Here is a 24,862-nt window from a genome sequence, read left to right as displayed (position 1 = left end):
TCATGACGCAGGTGAGCGCAGCACAGAATACAGACGGACACATGCTGCGTGTGTTCCGGGAGTCGCGGCTAAAACGTTTGCTCTTGTATGTAGGCTTTTGAAGGTGAGGGTGCGATTTGTCCACGTTTGGTAATGGCTCCATGGAGTGAAGGGGCACGAAATGTTTTCTTCTTCCTAGGAGGTGCGTGACAGAAAATAACTGAGAAGCACTGCCCCCACTGCAACTCTGAACACAGTGTATTATCTCTATATAGTAAGAATATTTGTAATTATAATAAAGCATGTGCAGCTTTAGTTTTAGGGGTTTTTTTGGGCCCAGGAGATTCAAAGAATTATAGGAGCGCAGGTAATTAGACGGTCTTTGCATACGCTAACTTCCATTAGTCACACATTATACCACAGTGCATTAATACTGTGTGTACTTTAGACACAACAATCTGTCTTACGTGGCCACTGCACCTTAATTTAAGCAGCTAAACATCTAAAGAAACAGGAAAATGAAATGCCAAAGCCTTCTGGACAACTCCTTAATCCCCATGAGTTCAACAGTCAGTCTATCAGAGCCTGATCCGGGACACTTGGTTTCGTGACGTGCTCACCATGCCGGTTGTTGTAGCTTTACAGTGATGGGAAACTCCGCACTGGTCTGTAAGATTTGTGAAAAGCGCTTGATATAAACTCATTGCAGTAAATAATTAGGATTTGGTATGTGAGAACAAACATGACCTTTTAAGGGACCCATATTTGATTATTTTTTGATGTATGTTATAATGTTGTTTCCTCATCACAAACATATTTAGCTTCTCTCAAACTGAAAACAAACTCTGTTCCATCCTGTGATGTCATGTTAATACAGGAAATGTTCCACTGTGTTTTTAAACTTCATTCACCAGAATCATTTGGATCATTTCAGCCCTGAAATTGCATATCCTAACTGAACAAAAAGTAAAGGGTCGCTGATAACATGAAAATCACCACTTCATGACATCATAAGGTGGACCAGAGCATTTTGAACTTTGGAGATGTAGACAGACTAATAATGCAAGGTTACTAAAAGATGTGTGAATGAAACAAAACACAACTCCAGGTATATTTTTGATGAGATAACAACACCTAACATGATGTCTACTGTATTTTCCGGGAGATTAGATGCGCTCTTAAGCCTCTAACCACATCAAAAAACGACCACGCGCCTCGCAATCCAGAGCACCCCATACACGAATCCATTCAGGTGTCCCAGCATGACTTCCGTAAACTACAAAGCCGCACCACCCGCAGCGAACGCAAACACACACGGAGCAGACAGTGACCTCACAGCGAAACACACCCGCAGACAAACTTATCACTCTACGCCGACGAGGAACGGAACGAAGGAACGAACCAAAAAAGCGAGTGCAATGTGCCAATCTGAGCCACATCTGAACAACTGAGTCACTGCGAACACGCCGACAATCCAGCGGTCCCAGACAGCACCCTCCCTACACGCCACAACTGAACAAAGCCCAGAGTCACCGTGAACGCGCCAAACAAAGTCCGACTGACCCATCCAACTGTTGTGTTTCGCTTAAAGCCCAGTGCAGTTTATTTGTGAAAAAGTTTGAAAATAAACCATTTAATGACAGTGCGCTTTATAATCCAGAGCACCTAATCGTCCGTAAAATACAGTAAAAGCTCACAAGAGTCAATTTGGATAGTGTTGGACCTTTGACATTAACTTAAGTTTTTCACTTTTTAAGACAGAAAAAAATCAACTACATGGCCAAGAACCATAGAACTATAATCAAATCTGGAAGATGAATCCAAGATGGTGTCATTTTGTTTTCAATGGCCTGTGCTCATTGGCGCATGTGCCCCCAAAATATTTCACTTCTGCATTTACTTCTTCAATAGGGGCCAGCGCCTCCCACCTGTGTGACATCTGTAAAGTGCACAGTGTGGAGCGTTTGGACCAGTCAGAGTGAGAGCTGCTGCAGAGCTAGCGCGGGCTCAAAGAAAATAGAAAAAAAAAAAAAAAAAAACATCCCTACAAAATCCGACCTTTGTCAAAGTTGATGCCCTGTCAGCTGAACAAAGGTAGTTTGAATTCCCAAAAATGTATTGTGCTTCTATGGAAGAATTCTCTCTGGGCCCAAGCTCCCGGGAGCTGCAGTACCTGGAGTGGCCACTAATCAGTCTAATCCAGTTTTTATTATAGATCCATGCCTAGAACATATTAAAACAATTTCTAACTAACAATGGGATTTGAATGAGACAAGCAGGTGGATAGATCGTCCATGAAATAAGTCACACTGTGCACCTTTAATACATGTAGACATGCAAATATACTTGTTGGCAAAGAAACCGGCTTTGCTCATCAGAAGAACATTTTCAAAGATACAACATGTTCTTCTTGAGATTAGACTGGGGGAAAAAAAGTTGTAAACATTAAAAAAACATGCCTCCTTACCTGTGAGCGCGCTTGCCTCATCGCACCCCTGACATACTGAAACCATGATTTTTTGTTAATGGTTTATCAAATACATTTCAAGTGTAGTCATGAGTAATAGTTGGAGAAATACTTGGGTCTTCTTTATAAAGCGCACATGCATATACAATAGCGATCTGCAAAACTTCAACTTGATACGTGAATGTAAAACCAGGACAACTGAGAAGAGAACCAAAGTCTGAATCGTGTGTACACTTTTATAAGTAAGAGTCAAGATGAGATTGTCAGTCAGAGTACAGACCTCATTACCTCTTAGATGGCAAAAGCCTAGAATAGTTTGTGTGACTGGATCCTGTAAAAGGCCTAAACCCTCGCTGACTCTGCTGGTTGAATATGAGGCTAAGTAGTGCACGTTGTTCACAGTTCTTTAGTTCCATTAGGGCACGGATGCCTCCAAGGTTGCGCTCACTCTGCTCCACTTTCTCACCCTTCTGTTTCACTGACAGGCTCACCTCGCACAAACCACGCGACTCTGCCTGTGCCTTTTGCTGTGCTTATGTATTAGACTGGTCCACGTGTAACTGTAAGGTTGCTGGTTTGATGCCGGTCCAGGCCATACTGTCATAATGGCTTCACTTCACCCCATCTTGTACGCAAGGCTTTAGTTGTTTGCTTTACTGGTTGATGGTGTCTTAGGCTGCGTTCAGACTGCAGCCTGAAGTGACTCAAATCCGACATTTTGGCTTCTATGTGACCTGTATCCGATCTTTTAATGACAGTCTGAACGATACATATACGATCTTTTGACATGCGACTTCAGTCTGAACGGCCAAAGTGCATTCATTCGACCTACACGTTATCAACAAGCCACAAACGTCACTATTCTGCACTGAAGTAGGCGAAAATTGTTAATGAACTCCGTGTCACTGAAGCAAAGCACATCACCACTCACCACTCTTGGCCACGTCTCCACATCCACACGTTCTTTGCAACGGACGTTGCTGCCGGGCTGGTGCCACCTAGTGCCTCCACTCTATTTCATTTCTCTTCAGCGACTAGGTCAGAAAACAGAATACACTAGATGGTTTGCAAGAATGTACACTGACTAACAAGCAAAGAGCTGTGAAGCCATGACGTCAAACTTGTCACGCCTGTCTGGGTCCATTTTGTGGTACAGCACAACAGTAAACAAAGCGGTCGATACATTCTGTGTTGGCAGCGATTCCTGAGATCGAGGATTTAAAGCCGGAACAAAGAGAATGTTTGGTGAATTTTATCAAGGGGAAAGACGTTAATGCCCTTCTTCTTCCAACGGGATTACATATGACTGGTTAATAAAAAAAGTACCCGCTTACAGTCGAGCGAACGAATCTTAATGCTGCGAGGTTAGACATAGCAAAAGAGAAATTCAATTATGTCAAATGGACAAAAGTTTTTTGATCTAAGACATTTCGTGGCTCAAAACTTTCAATCAAAAAACTTTTGTTCAGTTGACAGAATTTAATTTCTCTTTTGCTATGCATCCAGTGACATTACAAGGTGAACTTCAGCATTTTGAGTTCTGGAGAGGAAGGCCATGGATGATATTCTGAATATTTTAGGACGTACACTTGTGTACTGTGTGTATGTCTAGTCCTTGATATACAGTATGATGATATAATCTCTTTGTCTTTTTCTGTGGTTATTTAAAGAGGGGATATTATGCTATGTCAACATTGGAGCTTTCTACCATTTTATCACATCCCCTCATTAAAAACAAGCCTGAAGAACATGTTTTTCATAAACATTTGAGTAATTTAGCTATCTTTCCTTATTCAAAACCTCCTTACAGTTAACAGTATGAGGCTGTCCAAGAGAATAATCATATTCCTGCATGACCATTCTCCATAAATATATAAAAACGTGATACAAAACAATATACTACAACTTCACAAATCTGATTAGATGTGCAGTAGTTTCATTGGAGTGATGAATGCTGATTGTGTTGTGATAACGTTTCGAAGGGGAGTAACTTAGTGTGAAGAGCAAAAGGAGAGGGGGACTCAGACAGTCAAAAATAAAACTTAACAAACACATTAATACATTGTTTTCAGCGTCTATCGAATTTTCAAAACAGTTAGAGATGAACATTTGAATCAGCACGGTGATCTAAACATACTATGTGTTACAAATGAATACACCATAGAAATAAAATAGCTCGTCTTTAACAGTCTTTCACCACACCTCCCTCCCCTCTGCATTTCCTAAAGAGCGTTTGACACACTTCCCTGACACTCAGGTCTTTGAAGTTGTTACCTCGGCCTGCCCGATGTGAGGGTGTGTGCGCTGGGATCCCCGCCACATCACATATTCAGGAGTGCTTTTGGACAGCAATTAGCCCCACTACAAAGAGAAGCAGAGAGCAGGAGATAGAGCCTTCAGAGGAGAAGCCAGGGTGGGCAGAAAGGCAGGAGCAACCCGGAGAAATACCTGTAGATTATATACATTTGTGGTTTATTTTATGTTTTAAAGGAACTGGATTTAGGATTTTGATTTTAGACTTAATAAACTTGACCTATCTGAGTCCCCAGGTACAAGGTAAAGACAAGTCAAATGTAGCGTATACTGATCACAATTCTGATGCTGATTTATTCTTAATTACAAAAACATTGGACGTGATGTTTCATTCAGTTTTGCTTCGAATCAGAAACCAGGATGAGCCTCACAATGGGTCTCTCATTTGGGTTGTGTTGAGTTTCAGTGTGAAAATCCAGTTCTCTCTCTAATCTGAATGGTCTCTACCCGTTGTTGGGAAGGTCACTTTTAAAATGTATTTCCTTACAGATTACAGATTACAGACCCCAAAATGTAGTTTGTAACATAATCCATTAAATTACCTAAAGTGAGAAACATAAACTGAATACTTTGTATTACTTGATTTGCTGTAGAGAAACAAAGACGAGGATATCTTCACATAAGATCTTTTGTCTGATAAAATGAAAATAAAAAGCCCAGACTTTACTTAACCAAATTAAAAGTATTATTGATAGAAGACGAGGAGACACAGACACGCAGAATGATTTAGCCCTGTTAAAGACCTGGTTTAAACCTGGTTTTAGACCTGGTTTAGACTTGGTTTAGACCTGGTTTGGACTTGGTTTAGACCTGGTTTTAGTCCTGGTTTAGTCCTGGTTTGGACCTGGTTTAGACCTGGTTTTAGTCCTGCTTTAGTCCTGCTTTAGTCCTGGTTTAGTCCTGGTTTAGACCTGGTTTAGACCTGGTTTTAGTCCTGCTTTAGTCCTGGTTTAGTCCTGTTTAGCTGGTTTTAGACCTGGTTTACTGGTTTTGAACTGGTTTGGACCTGGTTTTAGACCTGGTTTTAGACGTGGTTTAGTGTCTGGCAATGAGTGGAATTACCAGAAAAAAAGAAAAAAAGAAAAAAAGATATAGCCCAAAATGTGAAAACAGGAAAATACCGCCATGTGATCCATTTATTTCAACAAAGTAACTGTAATCCAATTACCACTCATTAAAACAGTAACTGTAACTGAATACAGTTACTCATAATTTGTACTCTGATTACGTAACTCCGGTACATGTAATCTGTTACTCCCCAACACTCTCTCTACCTAAACCTCAGCAATCATGAATCAGTCCAGCCTCTGCAGCTCAGGGAGGGAATTTTGGAAGATCTGAGCTTTCACATGAGGCATGACCTGTCCTGAGACTGAGAAAAACCTTTTTAGGGTTAGGCACTGGCAGATGGAAATGTGGCTCTCATTCTGTAGCCTGGAATCCAGACCGTTACTTTCAGCATATATGCAGAGGATTTTCAGTCTGATCCCTCGTTTGCAGAGAAAGCCTGGAGTCTGACCAACCAGTCTCTCTGGACCGTAAAGTGTCACAAACAACCATCCTCACTTGAAGAATCACAACCACACCCGCTCATTTGTAGCATGTCTCTCTCAGACATTTTGATGCAGAAACAGGATGTTTTGTTTGTGGAGAAAATTATGGATGAATGAGAAGTTTGCACATCCATTTCTTGGAACGGGTGCAGCCCAAGAACATAAACAGAGAAGAATCCCCCGCAATTTGACTTACTTGCAAATTGTTGACTTACTTGCAAATTAAACAAAATGTGGTCTATTGTCGAAATGTCATTGATGTCCTAATAAAATTCACAATTTGCAAATAAGACGGTGTGCTGTTTCTCTTTGTTCATGCAGAAAATAATCATAATATTTTTGGAAATTAATTAATTTTTAGAACATTTTTATCAAACATTGTAACCTTCGGATCCATTCAAATTTCAATTCTGATTTGATTTCTCTTAATCTTGCGGGTCAACTCAACTCAACTCCATTCAGACAAGAGCAGTGCGATATTTTCTTATTTGTTTATCCTTTTTTCCATATTGATATTCATTCAACAAAGCATCTTGTTTTAATTCTCGCTTTAGCATCCATTGGTATCTGGGTATCGATTTTTTTTTTTGGACAACCTATAAATCTTTACATCGCTCCGCTCACGTACATCCCACTGGTTCGAAAACACCGCAGGGCTGAACAAATGCTTGTATTGTGCTTGATTCCAATCCAGCGTGTATTTTTTGGCGTCGCTCGGAGATGGTAATGAATGAGAAGAGGATGGAGCGCTCTGCCAGCTCCACGCCTAATCAGTAAACAACAAATGTAGCAGCTTCATATTTACATCATCCGGCCGCTGCTGCTCTCACTGTCACTGCAGATGGGAGAATGATACGGTGTGAAGGAGGTCCGCTCTACTGTGCCAAACCACAGACACACAGTCACAGGCTATAGGGAGGGACGTGTGTGGAGCTGCATTTGGAATATTCCTACAGGAGACATTATGTAAGATTAACTTTAATGAGCTTTTAAGCATGTTGTAATGGTGCTTCCTCATCATTAGTTTAATTGTAGTGTTTTGGGTGCTTTGTGCATGTGTGAATAATCATGTTTTGTCCTACATTTGAGGCCTAGTTGCTCAGAAAATGTAAATTTCCATATCTCTTGCAGTCAACGCACTCTCTTGCGTTTATAAATTGTTATAGATCGGTATTACAAGTTACATTTACTTCATGAAAGATTCACAGTAAAAATATAATGTGTTGTTTAATACTTTGTGTTGTCAGAGGTGGGTGTACCAGTAGAATGGAGCATTTGCAGTCGATGAATAAATCAATATAAAACATGGAGATCAGAAAACAACATGGCATTGCAAGGCCAGCACACAGTCTGGGAATTGCAGGAATAGTTTTTTTTTTACGCATAATTAGTGAGTATGTGTATAAAATATTATTTCACTATTACTAACAAACAGCTAAATGTCTCCTTCAGGTTTTTGAGTGCTTTTGGAGTCTGTGTTTAAGATTGTTTTACATACTTTCACTACACCCACACTGAAAAAAAGTTACCAGAACTCAAAATACTTGCCTCAGTTATTGTTGATGAACTTAAAGATCACATATTTGCAGTTAATGTTATAGTTTTATGTTAAGGCAACTCATTTTTTTTTTCATTTATTACGACTTAAAAATAAAATAAAGTAAAACTAATTATATAACATAAAATTATAAAATAAAATAGTGGATTTATTCTCATGTGCATTTCAGACATTGCACACTGATTGCAGTTTATTTCTTATGATAGATTTTAGTAGCCAGGCTGGCGCCACCTAGTGCCTCCACTCGATTTCATTTCTCTCCAGCGACTACTTCAGGAATCGGAATACACTAAACAGTTCGCAAAAACCCCGGAAGTGCAAGTTCAGGCACCAGCCAATCAGCGAAGAGCCATATATTCTGTGTTGTCGAGGATTCAAAATCAGAACAAAGAGAATGTTTGGTGAATTTCATCAAGGGGAAAGACGTTATTGCTTTTCTTCCTACAGGATTTGGGAAAAATTTAATATATCAGTTAGCCCCGTTAGCGGCGCATTACATACGTCACGACCAAATAGCAGCAATTGGTTAAATGAAAAAAAGTACCCACCTACTGTCGAGCGAACGAATTCTAACACTGCGAGGTCTGACGGTTTCCACAAAGTGAAACCAGCTGATGAAGATTTTAGTACTTATTTAGTGAAGTGCTTTGAAATTGTATTGTATTTTAGCATGTACTATATATATTAAGTTTATTTTTAAATCAATAGGATATATTTTTGAAACAATAGAAATAACAGGACTTTATCATTCCCATTGTTTAATTAATTACTTAATTCTAATAAGTTGTTCCTCATCTATGTTTTTGAGTTACGCTCACTTATACCCACAATAGTTCCCTTTAAGTAAAAAAAAAAAAAAAAAAGTTAAAATTACTCAAAAAGAAGAACATATTACAGCAACTTGACATAATTAAGTTAGGACTATTTCTAAAACTTTGAGTATACACAACTTAATCTATTTAATTACTTTGAACATTCAGGTTTACACTGTATATTCTTTTCTTTTTTTTTTTAAACGGTCTCAAAAACCATGTAAAACTAGTTGAATTTAAACATTTTACAGTGGTCCAAAGTTATTCCTCACTCATCTTATGAATTCAGACTATCCTAATTATTCATTCAATGAGTTTATAAGTTCTTCCCACTATAATTAGATGCAGTTAATACACAGTGGACTTACACTGACCTCAAGAGCTGCTTATACAATACATCTGCACTATGTTTTTGAAGCATGGTTGTAAAATGTCTCCAAAAAGTGAGATTTGCATTATGTGGACTCTGTTGAACTTTGCATATTCAGCCAATAACTCACAGTTTTGCACCAGAGGCCTGCTTCCTTTCTCGGTACTAAAAATGGAAATGCAAAAACTTGGTAATGGATCGGCGAAATACAGATATGAATGATAGACTCCGTTTCGACTCTGGCCTCTCGTCTGCAGCCCCCGTCTCCCCGCTCGCGCTCTCTCCGGTGCCTTTTTGGAGGAAGAAGACAGTTATATTTTGATATTGATGTTTCAGATGCTGCCAAGAGCCCATTGTCAGTTTAGCCCTGTTGAATCCTTATTACACCGCAAACCTACGACTCCAAAAGGATTTCCACCGTGTCAAAAACGTCTAGTCCAATAATAACCTGAATCTCTTCCCAAATAGCTTCCATTGTGAAAGCTAATTGTCAGTATTATCCCGAAGGAAGCAATTGAATTTCCATGACAAAGATTAGCATATGGGTATTGATGGCAGGGCTCTTGTCTGAGGACTCTGAGTTGAAAAGCTGTTTGACAAATGCGCGGCAGAAGCGTCTAATCATTCCGCATCACCATTCACATCCAGAGCATTCTTCACAGCGGTCGATACAAATTAAACCATGACAGTCTGTTCAGTAGTGCGCTGTCCTCAAACAAAGTTAAGTATTGTTCACTGCTCCCTTCCTCAGGTACACATTAGTCCATTAAGTGCATGTGACAGATTAGACTAAAATAACTTTGCTTAGTTTCCCCTATAATTGACCTAGTTAAAGCTTTGTTGAGTAACTTTTCTGGTAGAAGGTCCGTTAAATGCTTGTCTCCATGGAGATATTACCATTTTTGCCTTGATTATTCTAGCCAGGCTGGCACCACCTAGTGCCTCCGCTTCATTTCATGTCTCTCCAGCGACTAAATCAGGGATTAGAATACAATAGACGGTTCGCAAAAAAAAAACAAGAAGTGCGAGTTTGGGCATCCGCCAATCAGTGAAGAGCCGTATATTCAGTGTTGTCAATGATTCCTGAGATCGAGGATTTAAAGCGGGAATAAAGAGAATGTTTGGTGAATTTGATCAAAGGGAAAGACGTTATTGCCTTTCTTCTTTCGGGATTTGAGAAAAGCTTAATATACCAGTTAGCCCCGTTAGCAGCGCATTACATACGTCACGACCAAATAGCAGCGATTGGTTAAATGAAAAAAGTACCCGCCTACCGTCGAGCGATTGATCTCTAACACTGCGAGGTCACTGTGGTTTCTACAAAGTGAAACTGGTTGATGAATCAGTGTGGAGATAAACTTGGTTCAAGGTTAATGGTCAAATCAATGGAGAAGTACGCCTGCACATGTCAAGAATTCATGTTTCTTAAGGTATTTTTGAACTATAAAACACTCATAATTGAATGAATGCACAGGAGTTACAGTATGTTTAATGTCCTGTGGAACATTCAAGAAAAGAAACAACATCTCCATGGAGACCAGCAATTAGGGGACCCTTCACCTCAGAAGTTACATACTGGCTAGTCATTGGATTGAATATATTTTCATTATTTTACTCACCAGCAACAATAAAAAATGTATCTCTCAGGTGAAACCTTAGAATTAGCTATTAAAATAATCGCAAATTCTAAGCTTATAACTGAAGACAGAATCAAGGTTTACCAAAGAGTAAAAACCTTAGTTCACCATTCATCAAGTTTGCAAAGAAAGTTTCATAAGGTTTATTTTTAGAAACACACACAGAGCTCAGTTAGCCTCGATGTTTCTTTGCACTCATCTGTTCAGCTCAAGCTTTTTAACAGTTAAATGTGCTGGTAAAATGAACATTGGGCTTAGATATAACTTCAAATAAGCATACATAAATACACATAGCATATTACATGTAGTTTGTCCATGCATGTGTTGCCGTAGTAAATGATTTAGTGAGTGTTTGTGTGCGGAAACATCTGGGCATGCACACATCGCAACTTCGGCTTGGACTCAAATTGGGGAATTAGTGAGAATTACTGTGGCGTCTTTGCTGGCATTGCTGGGCCATATGGTATCACGTATAGAAATACCTGGAGTCAGAGCGGTAGATGATATGAAACGATCATTACCGCGATATAATTTGTATGCGCACTGTCACTTGTTTTCATTTCAGATGCGAGGAAGATCAGACAAAGAACTGCAGCTAATACCTTGAGCGGCTTAAACAGAGGCAGACGAGAAAAACACTAATGACAGAGACGCGAGCTGTGGAGTGAAGGCTGAACTTTGCTTAAACTGAGCACTGTAATCTGTTCGATAGACAGCGCTTCCTGACGCAGCAAGTGTTAACTAGAGACAGGAGCTAACTTACAGACTTTGTTAATGTTTTGCCGTGCTTTCAGTATCTTTTTTACTGGCATCACGCTGTAAAATCTAACACTAGGGTTCACTTGTTTTCAGCTGGTTTACTTTACTCACAGCTATGAATTTGTGGTAAAGTTAAGGTTACTTTCAGAGCGAAAAAAGCACATGACTTGCCAGTTAGACTAAGGTCAATTGAATGAGACAAATGACTTCAACGGTGACGTATTATTGCCAAGAGTCCAGCTCCATTTCTCAGTCTGTTCCGGTCCTCCTGTTGCTACCTCCCTGTTTTTCCTACAGACGCCACTCATTCCCTGATCCTCCCAAAGCGTCTCTATATCCTCCCTCTGTTCGCTCAATCTCTCTATCCTCCCTCTGTTCATTCAGTCTGTGCTGGATTACACCTGTTCACCTGTTTTGTTTCTTCCCGCATTTTTTGACACTTAAGTGCGGGGGCCTTGGTTGAGTTTACATGGAATGGCCGAGCTATATTGTTTAATTGTTGACATGTTACGATGTGTTTTGAACTTAAATAATAAATATTTAAATCCTTGTGTACCTGAAGCAGATCTAAATGCATTATTGTAGAATAGAACCTGATTTTACTCTAACTTGTGTTTAAGTATAAGGAAGTAACATTTACTTGCACAATTCAAGGCAATCGGTTTCCATGGTTTTACCACTTAAGATGAACGCACTTTTAAAGTAAAGGTTACATGCACAATTCAAGGCAATCGGTTTCCATGGGTTAAGCAATAAGATGAACTTACTCTTAAAGTAAAGGTTACTACATATTTCAGATTCAAGGCACTGACTGATTCGTTGGCACAGCTTCACAACATGAGTTCTATGAATGAAAACTAAAGTAAACTTCTGTTTCATATGTTTTTATTCATGTGCAAACAGATATAGATATGTCCTTCAAACAACACATGTACACACACTTTTTTTCATTTTTAATAAAGATCACTCAAGAAATAGGAGTAGCGTCATACAATATAATAGTAATAGAATGATAAAAAAATACACTGCTACTAATATTAATAACAAATACAAATAAAATAAATAAATACAATAAAATAATAATACAAAAATAAATAATAAAATAAACAAATTTAGGGGGGGGGGGGTTAGAATGTTTAAAAAAAAAAGTAAATAAATGACTGCCACTTTCTAAAAAATGTCTTTATGTTACCTTTCTTGGAGAACCTAATCTTCTCTACTTTCAAAAAGGACATAACTTCATTAATCCATTGAGTGCTGGATGGGAAACTAAAGTAAACTTAACTTGCTGTGACTAGTTAGATGAAAGGGGAATTTACTGTACACTACACTGAGGAATTACTTGTAAGATCAGCTTTAGATTCACTGATTTTTCAAGGCAATCGATTTCCTAGATTTTTCAAGTAAGGTCTGCTTGTTAGAGTTTATAGTGCAGAATCAAAATAAAAGTCTGCTATTGCTTTAACAACTATTGATTATTGGATATTGCCTATATAGTGTAAACTGTGTACGTAGACAGTGTGTGCTTTCTTACGTATTTACTTTTAGTTACTTTTGACAACCCCAACTACTATTAAGACTATAATTGTTTCTAAAAGGTTTACTTCTTGTAAAGCATTAGCGTATGAGCGGTTCAATATGTGCTTGTTTAGCTCTGTGACACAGTGTAGAGACACATGTAGAGTGTCCATTGACTGCAGTCCTACGGGATCTGGAGCTATTGAACTGGATTATGTCGATTTTACATTGATGGAGTCGGTGGTCAGTAAAGGTAGTGACCAGGACAGGGCTCTAGAATGAATACTTGATGCTGTTGCACCGTGTAACTGTGCCACATTTGGCTCAAAGAGATGCACTTTCATCTGTTGTCCTCCATTAAAGGATATAAAGAAGCTGTGTCTAAGCCTGAGGACAGAAATCAATTATCTTGTTTCTTTGTGTCTTTGTTGAACGGATCTACATGAATAAAAGTGCACTGTGTAACTTTTCTGGTGGGGGGTTTGCCACTTGCTTGTCACTGTGACACCCCTTAACAATAGGTTATACTGCAACATTAAACTTGTCTATCTCCAGTTGTGTGTTCATGTAGACCCTTCTGGCGTTTTAAGGGCTTATATGGTTCCATAAGTTGCATTTTAATAAGAGCGTTTCTTTATCCTTCAAAAATCACAAACTATGACAAAGCAGGACTGTTTTAGATGCCGTACAACCAGTTGACAGCATGAGCTTCATTAGAAAACATTAGGTTATAAAGCAGCGGTTTGCATACTTTATTAACCAACATTATGCTCGGCAAATTGCACCAGAAAGATAGCTGGCAACAACAGTCTTACAATGACATTTTGAATTCATTTCCGCAGTTTTATTGAAATGAGTGAACTTTAGAAAATGGAGTGAAAAATAGCACTGAGTTTTCTTGGATAAAAATGGATATTGTATCAAGAATAGTTTTCATTTTAGATGTTTGTTTTCTGAATTATACTTCCACAACATTTTCCACAGCAGAATTCATTATTTAGCTTGTTGTTGTGGCTATGCGGCTATGCTAGTGGTCAGTCCACAAAATAAACTGGTGTTGAGATGAGATGGCACCTTTTGCTTAGCTATTCTCTGCGCCACCTGCTAACAGCCAAGCACAGCGCACTGCAAACTAAAATATGGACATACGTTTAACTACAGCTGAGCCTCCCAGTGTCAATTATTTATGTTTTAGACTGTTGCAGTGTTGGTTAACATTCTAAAGTCTGGTATTGTTCCATACATAGGCTTCAGTGAGTGTGTATACATGCACATCAGTGTCCCGGTTATTAGCCATATCCCGGTTATGTCAGTATTCGGGTTACTGCGTGTACATGCGCACTGAGAAACCGGGATACTCATATCCGCGTATACATGATCAAATGGAGTCTTTCTTGACATAATCTTCCAAATGCACAAGCGCAAAAATTAACTTAAATCAATTTCATAAACCAGGAAAAATACAAACCGTGAGCTCCTTTAGCGTAAGAAGCTAAGGAGCTACGAGATCTGTCCCACAATCCACTGCACACATCAAACCAACCGATTCTTCATTAAAATCTTCTGCATAAATAAACTCAACTTTACAACATATAAACCATAACCACTATAGAGCCACATCAGCCCTTTTGATCATATAATTCAGCTCTGATCACATTTGTTTACGTTTTACAGAAACCAAACTTAAGACCACCTCGCTAATTAGCATAAACAGCACGCTCCTTGCGCCGTTGATGCGATCTAAATGACACGACTCTGTGGATTATGTGTGTTCTTTTTATGACAGAAGAGGTGCTGATGATGGTGAGTCTGTTCTGTGCGTGTATCGTGTTGGAGATAGTTCATGTTTTAGCTTTTTAGCGATCACATGAGTGCAGATTGTACGTGTGCAGGTTTAGTGCAGCTCTTAATTTTACAGTCATTTCACTCGTGTGGTCACTTTATTTATGTTGGTCACTTTATTTATGTCACTACTGTTGTGGTGAAAAGACTGGAAAGTGTCTTTTGGACGCATGCGCACTCAACTTTATGTTGCAGTAACCGGGATACTGCGTATACATGCCACAGTATCCCGGTTACTATCGGAATAAACCAGCTACAGTAACCCGGTTTCTAATAACTGGGATACTGCCATAACCGGGATACTGGAACCGGGTTACTGCGTACACATGCACCATCAAGAAACTGGGATACTCAAAAAACCCGATCATAACCGGGTTATTGATGTGCATGTATACGCACTCAATGTATTTTAATAGGAGAGTTAGCATTAACACACTATGAAAACATTACAACATAAAGGAGCAAGAATAAACACCACAAATCTAACTAGATAAAGATAGATAAAAGAGTTTACTTGGACTAAAAAAAAAATACTGTGTCAAGAATAATTTTAGGTTTACAAGTTTGTATACTTCCACAACATTCTGTATAGAAAAAACATAAATATTTAGCTTGTTATTTTCAGTGAGGCTAAGCTAGTGGTCAGATGGGGCAGTCTGCTTAGCTATTCTCTGCTCCACTCGCTAACAGCTAACCGCAGCGCACTGCAAGATAAAATATGGACATACAGTACGTTTAACTAGAGTCTAGCCTCCCAGTAACAGTTAATGTATGTGTATTTGGGCTGTTCCAGTGTTGGTTAACATTCTGAAGTCTAGTATCGCCCCATACGTTGGCTTCAGGGCATTTTAATTGGACAATGACCATTGGCAAACTATGAAACATAAAGCAGCATACTTTGACATTCCCTCCATGATTTCTCCATTTTCTACAGTGTCACTTCTCATTTGTTTGTAAAGCATCTTTGAGTGTCCTAACAACCGCTAGATAAGTCTGATGTATTATTATTATTGTTAAGATTAAGCAATACAAGACAGACACACAAAAAAGTTACAAACTATTAGTTACAACTATTTAGCTTGTAGTTTTCAGTGAGGCTAAACTAGTGGTCAGTTCACCAAATAAAGTATAATAAATAAAGAGTTGAGATGGCACCTTCAGTTTAGCCATTCTCTACTCCACCCACTAACAGCAACCGCCTCGCACTGCAAGCTAAAATAAAATATGTGTTTAGACTGTTCACTGCAAGCCCCGGGAGCTAAAAATGGTGCCCATTCAAGCCAATGGGCGGAGCTCAATGGCACATGTGTCCTGATTAGCCTAAACCCAGCTAGGTACATCCAGAGACTCTCTGCCCATTGAACATGCGCAGTAGTACTCTTTTTTTTTTTTTTTTTTTTTCCGTGGGTGCATGTGCAAGGAGCACAGACCCGTGTGATCTCTTTGACCAGCCAGCGCGAGAGGAGCTAGAGCTGAGAAAAAGTTTATGATCTAAAAATAGGTAAAAATTGCCACAAAATCCAACATTTTTGAAACTTAGGCTACGTTCAGACTGCAGGGCTTAATGCTCAATTCAGATTTTTTTGTGAAATCCAATGTTTTTGTGAGGTTGTTCACATTTCCAATTAAGTGCAACTTGTATGTGATCTCCAGTGTGAACATTAAACGGCCCAAAAGTGTCCCGCATGGGCACTGGAGACACGATGACGTCAACCGCAGCGAGCGTGCTCTGTTTATGGGAGATGTCCAAACATGGATGCGAATTTTGAGCACATGGCGATTTTAAAGTTCCTCTCATACCGGAGCCTGAACATGAACAACTTACTTGTTTTAAGGAGGAGATTGCGAAGGAGAAGGACGAGGTTTTTGGCCGTGGCGTTTTGTGGGGCAGTGGCAGCAACGTTTGTTGAAAGGAACGTGTGGATGTGGAGACGTAGCCAAGAGTGGTGAGTGGTGATGTGCTTCGCTTCAGTGACACGGAGTTCATTAACAATTTTCACCTACTTCAGCGCAGAATAGTGACGTTTGTGCCTTGTTGATAATGTGTAGGTCGGATGAATGTGCTTTGGCCGTTCACACTGAAGTCACATGTCAAAAGATCAGATATGTATCAGTTTTAGGAGCACATATCCAAGTGTCCTGGGTCGCATTTGAAAAAAATTTGATCTGTGTCGTTCAGACTGTCATTAAAAGATCAGATACAGGTCACATAGAGGCCAGAAAATAGGATTTGGGTCACTTCAGGCTGCAGTCTGAATGTAGCCTTATAGGTGCCCTGTCAGCCGAACACGAGACGTTTGTAATTACATTGTGCTCAATGAGAAAAATCCTTTCTGGGCCAGGGAGATTTTGTAGTACCAGTGAGTGTCCACTATGTCAACTGGAGGCAGCTACAATCTAGCAATACCCTATCCAGTTATTTGAATAGATTCATGGTTCACTGTTGATTAACATTTGAAAGGTGAATATGTTGGCTTCAATGCATTTTAATTGGAGAGTAAGCATTAGCAATCTATGAAAAACCAGGGCTGTTTTGGTGACCTAGAAACCCTCCACCACACGTATCACCAGAGCCTCGTTAGAAGGCATAAATCAGAGCAGTTTTTCATGAGGTAACAACATTATAACATGACTTAAAGCTGACAGGAATCCATTTTGTGTAATATCGGACTTTGAGTAAACTTAAGAAAATTGAGTTACAAATATTACTGAATTTTCTTGGATTAAATTAATTATACTTCCAAAACATTCTATATAGCAAAACCAACAATTTAGCTTGCTATTTTTCTTGAGGCAAAGCTACAGTAGTGATGAGTAAACCCAAATAAACTTATGAGTAGGGTGACCAGATTTTCAAACTTCTAAACTGGGACACACCGGGGTTTGGATGGTTGCTATAAATAAAATTGGGAAAAGAGCGTCTGAGATTGTGCATTCTCTTGTCAGTCATAATGTGAGGGATTTCTCTCGCTGCATTTTTGTTTTTTTTGTTTTGTTTTACAGTTTTCTGTATTTTGGCAAAACAATTGACAATTTATGCTCCTCTTTTCTGTTGGCAGGAATCAGATTAGTCAAAAATTGTGATAGTCCTCTTTTTGTCCTGGTTTAAACCTGACATAGTCCTTATGTTAGGGTGACCAAACGTCCGTTTTTCCCCGGACATGTCCGTATTTTGCGTCTTGTCCTGGGCGTCCGTTTTTTTTTTTAAAGTGATGGAAATGTCCGGGTTTTCATTACAGTTCATTGGGGGCATTAAATTGATCGGCTTTCGTAGTTCTCTGTGACTCAGAACCGAGAGCGGGCAAACACAAACAGTCAGTCAGCCTGCAACATACCGAAGCGCATTTAACAATGACTTGTACAAGAAATTCTCTGTTTTCCATCCCGGTCGGGACAAGTGAGAGGCCATGTGCACAGGTTGCGAGTGAGAGTACAGTGGTCCCTCGTTTATCGCGGGTGTTCCGTTCTAAAAATAATCCGCGATAGGTGAAATCCACGAAGTATCAACTTTATATTTTACAATTATTATATCTGTTTTAAAGCTGTAAAACCCCTCACCACACACTTTATACACTTTTCTCACACAGGACAGTTACAACCCTTTTTACATCCTTCTTAAAACTTATTGCTGCTGTCGTCCTTTTGTTATTTTCCTCCTTCTTTATGTAACGAACTGAAGATTCATTTATTCTGTAATAGAGCCCTACAGCGCAGAGTCCTGCACGGGTCCATTTTTGGAGACCTGCAGTACAACACTGCACCCGCCCGTTAACCCTTGATTATATCAAGCTTTTGCACTGCCTACGCCATGGACTGAACCAGGACTGAATCAGGACTGAACCAGGAGTCAGTGTCGGGACGGGCTGGAGGTGACCGCAGGAGAAGGGACCGATGGAGAGCTCCACACCTCACGGAGGTAAACGCGGCAATTGCCTGATCAGGCTTTGCAGACAAACTGCTCAGCGTTCACTCTCTTTAGTCCAAGATTAGTCTTGGTTTAGACCTGGTTTAGTCCTGACCCACCCATGTGTTAAAAAAAAAAAAAAAAACATGCAAAATTGACAAAAAAAATAAATCAGCGAGACCGCGAAAGGTGAACCGCGATATAGCGAGGGACGACTGTAGCTCAATGTGGAGGCCCCACCTCCCACCTCCTGTAAGGTGTCCGGGTTTTCACAAATGGAAATATGGTCACCCTACCTTATGTAGTCTTAGTTTAGTCCAGGTTTAGATCAAATTGGTCAAAATAGGGACATTTCTTATATAAAACTGGGACAAATCACTGGTTTTGAATAAATCTGATGGAACACCGGATCAAAACTGGGACGTCTGGTCACGCTAACCCAAATAAACGTACGAGGAGATGTAACCTTCTGCTTAGCTATTCTGTGCTCTGTGGAAGAAAAGTAATTATTCTCTGGTTTTAGTTTTCATTCTGGTTAATGAATACATGTGATGTGTTTTACACTTAAAGATTTTACCCATGACACCATCAAAGGCCCTGGGGTCTTCACCTGTTGCCCCCTGCTGCTGTCCTTCCTGATCTCAGCTGTACTTGAAATGCTAATCTTTTGAAACAATGACCACTGTTTTAAGAAAAGAGGTTTTTATGAGGGTTCTTTGTTATTGCTGTGAAATTGTGCCAAATGTTAATCTGCAGACTTTCCCCATGCACCTCTTTGTGTATAAAATGCTTGCTATACCTTTGCTCATGGTCAGCTTGTTCCACAGACACCATGCGTGTCAGGAGCTCACCATCTGCCTGCTTACAACATGCAATTTCCAACCAATAAAGACACCACTACAGCAAACCAGATATGAACATGGAATTTTTCTTCTTCAACAGCTCCACCCCAGTCGCTAACAGCTAACCGCCGCGCACTGCAAGCAAAAACACAGGCATACGTTTAACTAGAGCCCAGCCTCTCGGTGACTGTAAAGGGACTGGAACTAACGCAGTGAAGAGCAGATGAGATTGGGGGGAATTAGCGGCTTTATTATCTGAAAGCGCTTACATGTTAGCTAAGAGCAGACGCGAGCTCGATGTAAGCTAGCAGCTGCTGTATTGTGGCAGATGTCTGAATTTATAGTGTGTTTTGAAATGAGGGGGCTCCAACACTGGAACAGCTGGGCAGGGACAGGCCGACAGTGATGGACAGATGCTTTGGAGACATCATGGCACGGTTCTAAATGGAGAGAATGAGATGGTTACACAAGCCCCACCATTTTACATCTTTCTGGTACGATTTTATGCATTATTCGAGCTTTTAAAATGCTTTTGGTGCTGTTGTCTTGGTGTTTTACATTCATTGTTGGGAAGGTTACTTTTAAAATGTATTCCCCTACAGATTACAGATTACATACCCCAAAATGTAGTTTGTAACGTAATCTAATAAATTATTTAAAGTGAGTAAGGTAATCTGAATACTTTGGATTACTTGATTTGCTGTAGAGAAGCAAAGACGAGGATATCGTAACATAAGAGGTTTTGTCTGCTAAAAAAAAAAATAAAAAGCTCAGACTTTACTTAACCGTATTAAAAATATTATTGATAAAAGAGGAGGAAACACGTCCGCCCAGCATGGTTTAGTCCTTTTAAATCCTGTTTTAGTTCTGTTTTAGTCCTGGTTTAGTCCTGTTTTAGTCCCGATTTAATCCTGTTTTAGTCCTGATTTAGTTGTGGTTTTAGATCTGGTTTAGATCTGGTTTAGACCTGGTTTAGACCTGGTTTGGCTCTAGTTTAGATCTAGTTTAGCTCTAGTTTAGGTCTAGTTTAGACCTGCTTTTAGTCCTGTTTTAGTCCTGATTTAGTCCTGTTTTAGTCCTTGTTTAGTCCTGGTTTAGTTGTGGTTTTAGACCTGGTTTAGATCTAGTTTAGCTCTAGTTTAGATCTAGTTTAGACCTGCTTTTAGTCCTGGTTTTAGACCTGGTTTTAGACCTCGTTTAGTCCTGGTTTAGTCCTGGTTTAGACCTGGTTTAGTCCTGGTTTTAGACCTGCTATTAGTCCTGGTTTAGTCCTGGTTTTAGACCTGCTTTAGTCCTGGTTTAGTCCTGGTTTTGTGGTTTTAGACCTGGTTTAGTCCTGGTTTAGTCCTGGTTTAGTTTCCTGGGAATAAGTGGAATTACCGGGGGGAGGCATAGCCCCAGATGTGAAAACAGGAAAATACCGCCATGTAATCCATTTATTTCAACAAAGTAACTGTAATCCAATTACCACTCACTGAAACAGTAACTGTAACTGAATACAGTTACTCATAATTTGTACTCTGATTACGTAACATGTAATCCGTTACTCCCCAACACTGTTTACATTGTAGCATATAGGTTAAAATTTGATCTTGATTTAGCACATAAGGAAATGCCAGAACGTTAAAAAAGTGCATAACTTTGCTAACACATAACAAATTTAGATCAACCATGTTACTTTTTATTGTTTTGAAAATGCTGTATTTGCTGAAAACAATGTATTAACACATTTTATGAGTTTTACTTTAGTTTTTGATGCTCTGAGCACTAAGTTGCATAGTACAGTTGTGTTTATTCATAGAATTGTCAAGTGGGAGCATAGGCTTGTGGGCTGAGCAAAGGGCAAAATCTTACAGCTAACATAAGAAGGGTTTGAATATAGAACATAATATAGATCACTGAAATACTGAAACTTCCATGGATGACATCTAAAACCTCTTTAGGCGTATTTTTGATGAGGGAACAACTTTGTAGGCCTTTAGTTGATTATTCGGTTGATGGTGTCTTGACCAAATGTATTTATTTATTTATTTATTTATTTAAAATAGGGACAAAACACATTAATGAACATATACATGATATGTAAATATGTTATCAGATTGTAGCCCAAGGCTAATTTCCATCTGCTGTCCCTAGACAGGTTGATGTAATCATAAAACGAATACACACAGTAAAAACAACACACTCAGACAGACAATACAATGATACAAACAGACAGACATAAAGAGCTGGTCAGTCACAAAATCACAGACACAGGTCAGCTAAAGGATGTTAGATTATTTGATCAAAATTGCACACTGCCCTGTTTAGTTAAGGTGACAGTGTATAAGTATTGCACACAGCCCATTGCTAAAATTATTATAGTACTTTGCACAACCCTAAAAAAAGAAAAGAAAACATGTAAGATTGCTAAATAACCCATCTTCTAAAGTGCTATTCCACAATGTATTGCATGTGCCCTCAAAAGGTAAAATTCTTTAGTATATGCATATTGCGCGTAAGTAAAACATTAAAATACTTAATTAATAAATAGTACAATGGACATTGCCCATTGCACAACTTATAAACTATAGTAAATGATAACACACCTGTGTTGACCTGAGCCATGTCTTTAAATGGCCTTTAAAAATTTGGATTAGTTGCCTAATAGTGAAAGCCTAGCTATGGACATTTGAGTTGCTACAGTTTTTTTTTTTTTTTTTTTTTTTTTTTTACACTATTGTATATGTGGCAGCAAATGTGGCAGAAGATCTTCAGAGGGAAAACTTGGAGGGAATCAACACAAGGTACTGTTGGATTGTGTGAACGGTTTGTTTTTCTTGTATCCATGAACCATGCAAGAGGCTGGCTAAGTAGCTGGCTATGGACATTTGAGATGCTACAAACTTTGTGGCAACAAATGTAGCACAAGATCTTACAGAGGAAACATTTTGAGGGAATGGTCAATTTCATCACCAACCGAAACACCAGAGCAGAGTAAGAGTGAGGCCTTTCCTGTTGTGTTCACCTGGTTCCCCTGGACACTGCTTTGGATGCTGCAGGACACAGAGGAGGGACACTTTTGGCTCTTTCTTTCCTCAAACTGACCTGACACAGATCTGCTGATCCTACCTGACCAGTCCACCTGTTAAACTGCACTGAGACCTTTGACTGAGACACAAAGGCGACTGAGGGGCACAGTGGAAATGTTGCAACAACATCAACTGCAACATATGGGTCCGGTCAAGTAGGTAACAGAGGGAAACAGGGGCAGATTTTTTACATTCAAATAGCTCTTATTCAGAAACTAGAGGGACTATTGAAATAAGTAAAGTATCAGAATGTAGGAAAGAGTTAACACTCCAACAGGGTTAAAGTTAACCCTGCAATATTCTTTAGAGTTGTTGACAAAAATGTCAAAAACTCATGTCGGTAACGGAGGGAATGAAATATGCAGCACTTTTTGGGCAATAAATCCAAACAGTGATAACTCTTGGTTCTCACTTACATATCCTTAACAAACTGGTTTGAATATTTGCTTCATATAGTTTTCTACCATATGGCTCAAGATTAGGTTGAAAAACCTCTTACTTTTTGAGTAATGAGATTTTTTATTAAGAAAGGTCATGGTAACGGAGGGAAAAGTAACGGAGGGAAAATTGTGCAAGCAAATAGAAGGTGCATGATTTTACATCATTTGTCGCTTTTTTCTTCTGAATACTTTAATATTACTTCAAAATGAAAGGAAACTATTTCTATAAAATATGTCAGTCCTTCCAAGCCTTGCTGTTTACTTCTGCTTGACCCATATATATTGGTAAGTTCTTTTTAAAGACCAAGAGTTTGTTTTCATACCTGACAGTTTAAACTCCTCACTAGTGGTCTTCCTCAGAGTCACGTGATGTTGCTGTGACGTGTCCTGTCAGCTGATTTATACAGGTTTTAGATCAGCTGACAGGACACGTCACAGCAACATCACGTGACTCTGAGGAAGACCACTAGTGAGGAGTCCAAACTGTCAGGTATGAAAACAAACTCTTGGTCTTAAAAAAGAACTTAATAACATAAATTATCAGAAGACCAACTTTACCTCACTGGACTATCAACTGCAACAGCAAAACTCGAATTTCCCTCAGAATTAATAAATTATCTGTCTGTCTAATTGTTTTAATTAGTTTATAAAGACTTATATGGGTCAAGATCAGAAAGGAGAGGTGAGATAGTCGAAGATTTTCTTTTTTTGGTATTTATATGTAAAAAAACACATTAAACTCATGATTCAAGTTTAATCTGTCTTTATATAAATGCATTGTTTTGTAGTACTTTTTCTGCATAAATAGTAGCTTTTGCAGGTGTATTCTTGTGAGTGCAGTTTGGGTTAGATACACAGAGATACGTAACAGTTTTGAGAGTTTTGCTGCGCCAGACTAATTGGTCGGCATAACATGGCTTTTGTTGACCAAGAATATCTTCAGTCTTTAGTTTACTTACTTATTTTAGATCAGCCGTGTCACAAACAATGGCCCCTCCACCGCAGACTTGCACAGACTTGCTTGTTTTGTGTCCATGTTTTGATTCTACGTTAATAGGAAAATAATACTCTAGCCGAGCGTGTGTGTGTTTAGTTTCACAGCGGAGAGCAAACGAGCAATGCTTTTCCTACCATATCGGAAAATTAAATGCTGAAAGTAGAGTTGTTGTTATTATTAGCAATTATAGCCACAAAGTTTTACGCTAATGCAAATCACTACACGCCCCATGCACACCTATTAGGCTTTTTAACCTGCTGTACGCTGGGACAAGAGGCCGGTCTCCAGAGAAACGAGACCGAAATTGAGCCGCCTGTGGATTTAACTAAAGCTAAAGTCACACTAAAAACAAAATTGGGGAGCGATTATCATTGTTAATGAAGTTGTGAAGGCAGAAATAATCACAGCGCCATTGTTTCAATACACACACTACGCAGTACACACTGGATTGTACATTTTCTAAAAGTGCATGAAGGGCGTAGGGGTGGTTCAAATGAGAAATGGGACTGTCCGCACTTCAGATCATTTGCATAGTGAATGTGATAAGGTAAAAACATCCAGCAGTGTAAAACAGCTGTCAGCACTCAGCAGTGTTGTTACGCTGCAGTTATATTAACCACAATGTCACAGCGTCGCGCAGTTTTGATAATCTGCTGAACTGGCCACATATGCTTAAAGTTTTTACAGTATTATAAGTTCAACTGTTAAAGAGGGGCTATTTTACTTCACTGGAGTATTAACTGTTAACACATGTAACAACATATTTAACTAAAATCTCCTTCCTCTCCCTTTGCTCCCTG

The sequence above is a fragment of the Boleophthalmus pectinirostris genome, unplaced genomic scaffold (genome assembly GCF_026225935.1).
Source record: "Boleophthalmus pectinirostris isolate CB_2022bp ecotype Guang Dong unplaced genomic scaffold, ASM2622593v1 HiC_scaffold_19, whole genome shotgun sequence".
Classification (NCBI taxonomy): domain Eukaryota; kingdom Metazoa; phylum Chordata; class Actinopteri; order Gobiiformes; family Gobiidae; genus Boleophthalmus; species Boleophthalmus pectinirostris.
Note: the sequence above shows the minus strand (reverse complement) of the source record.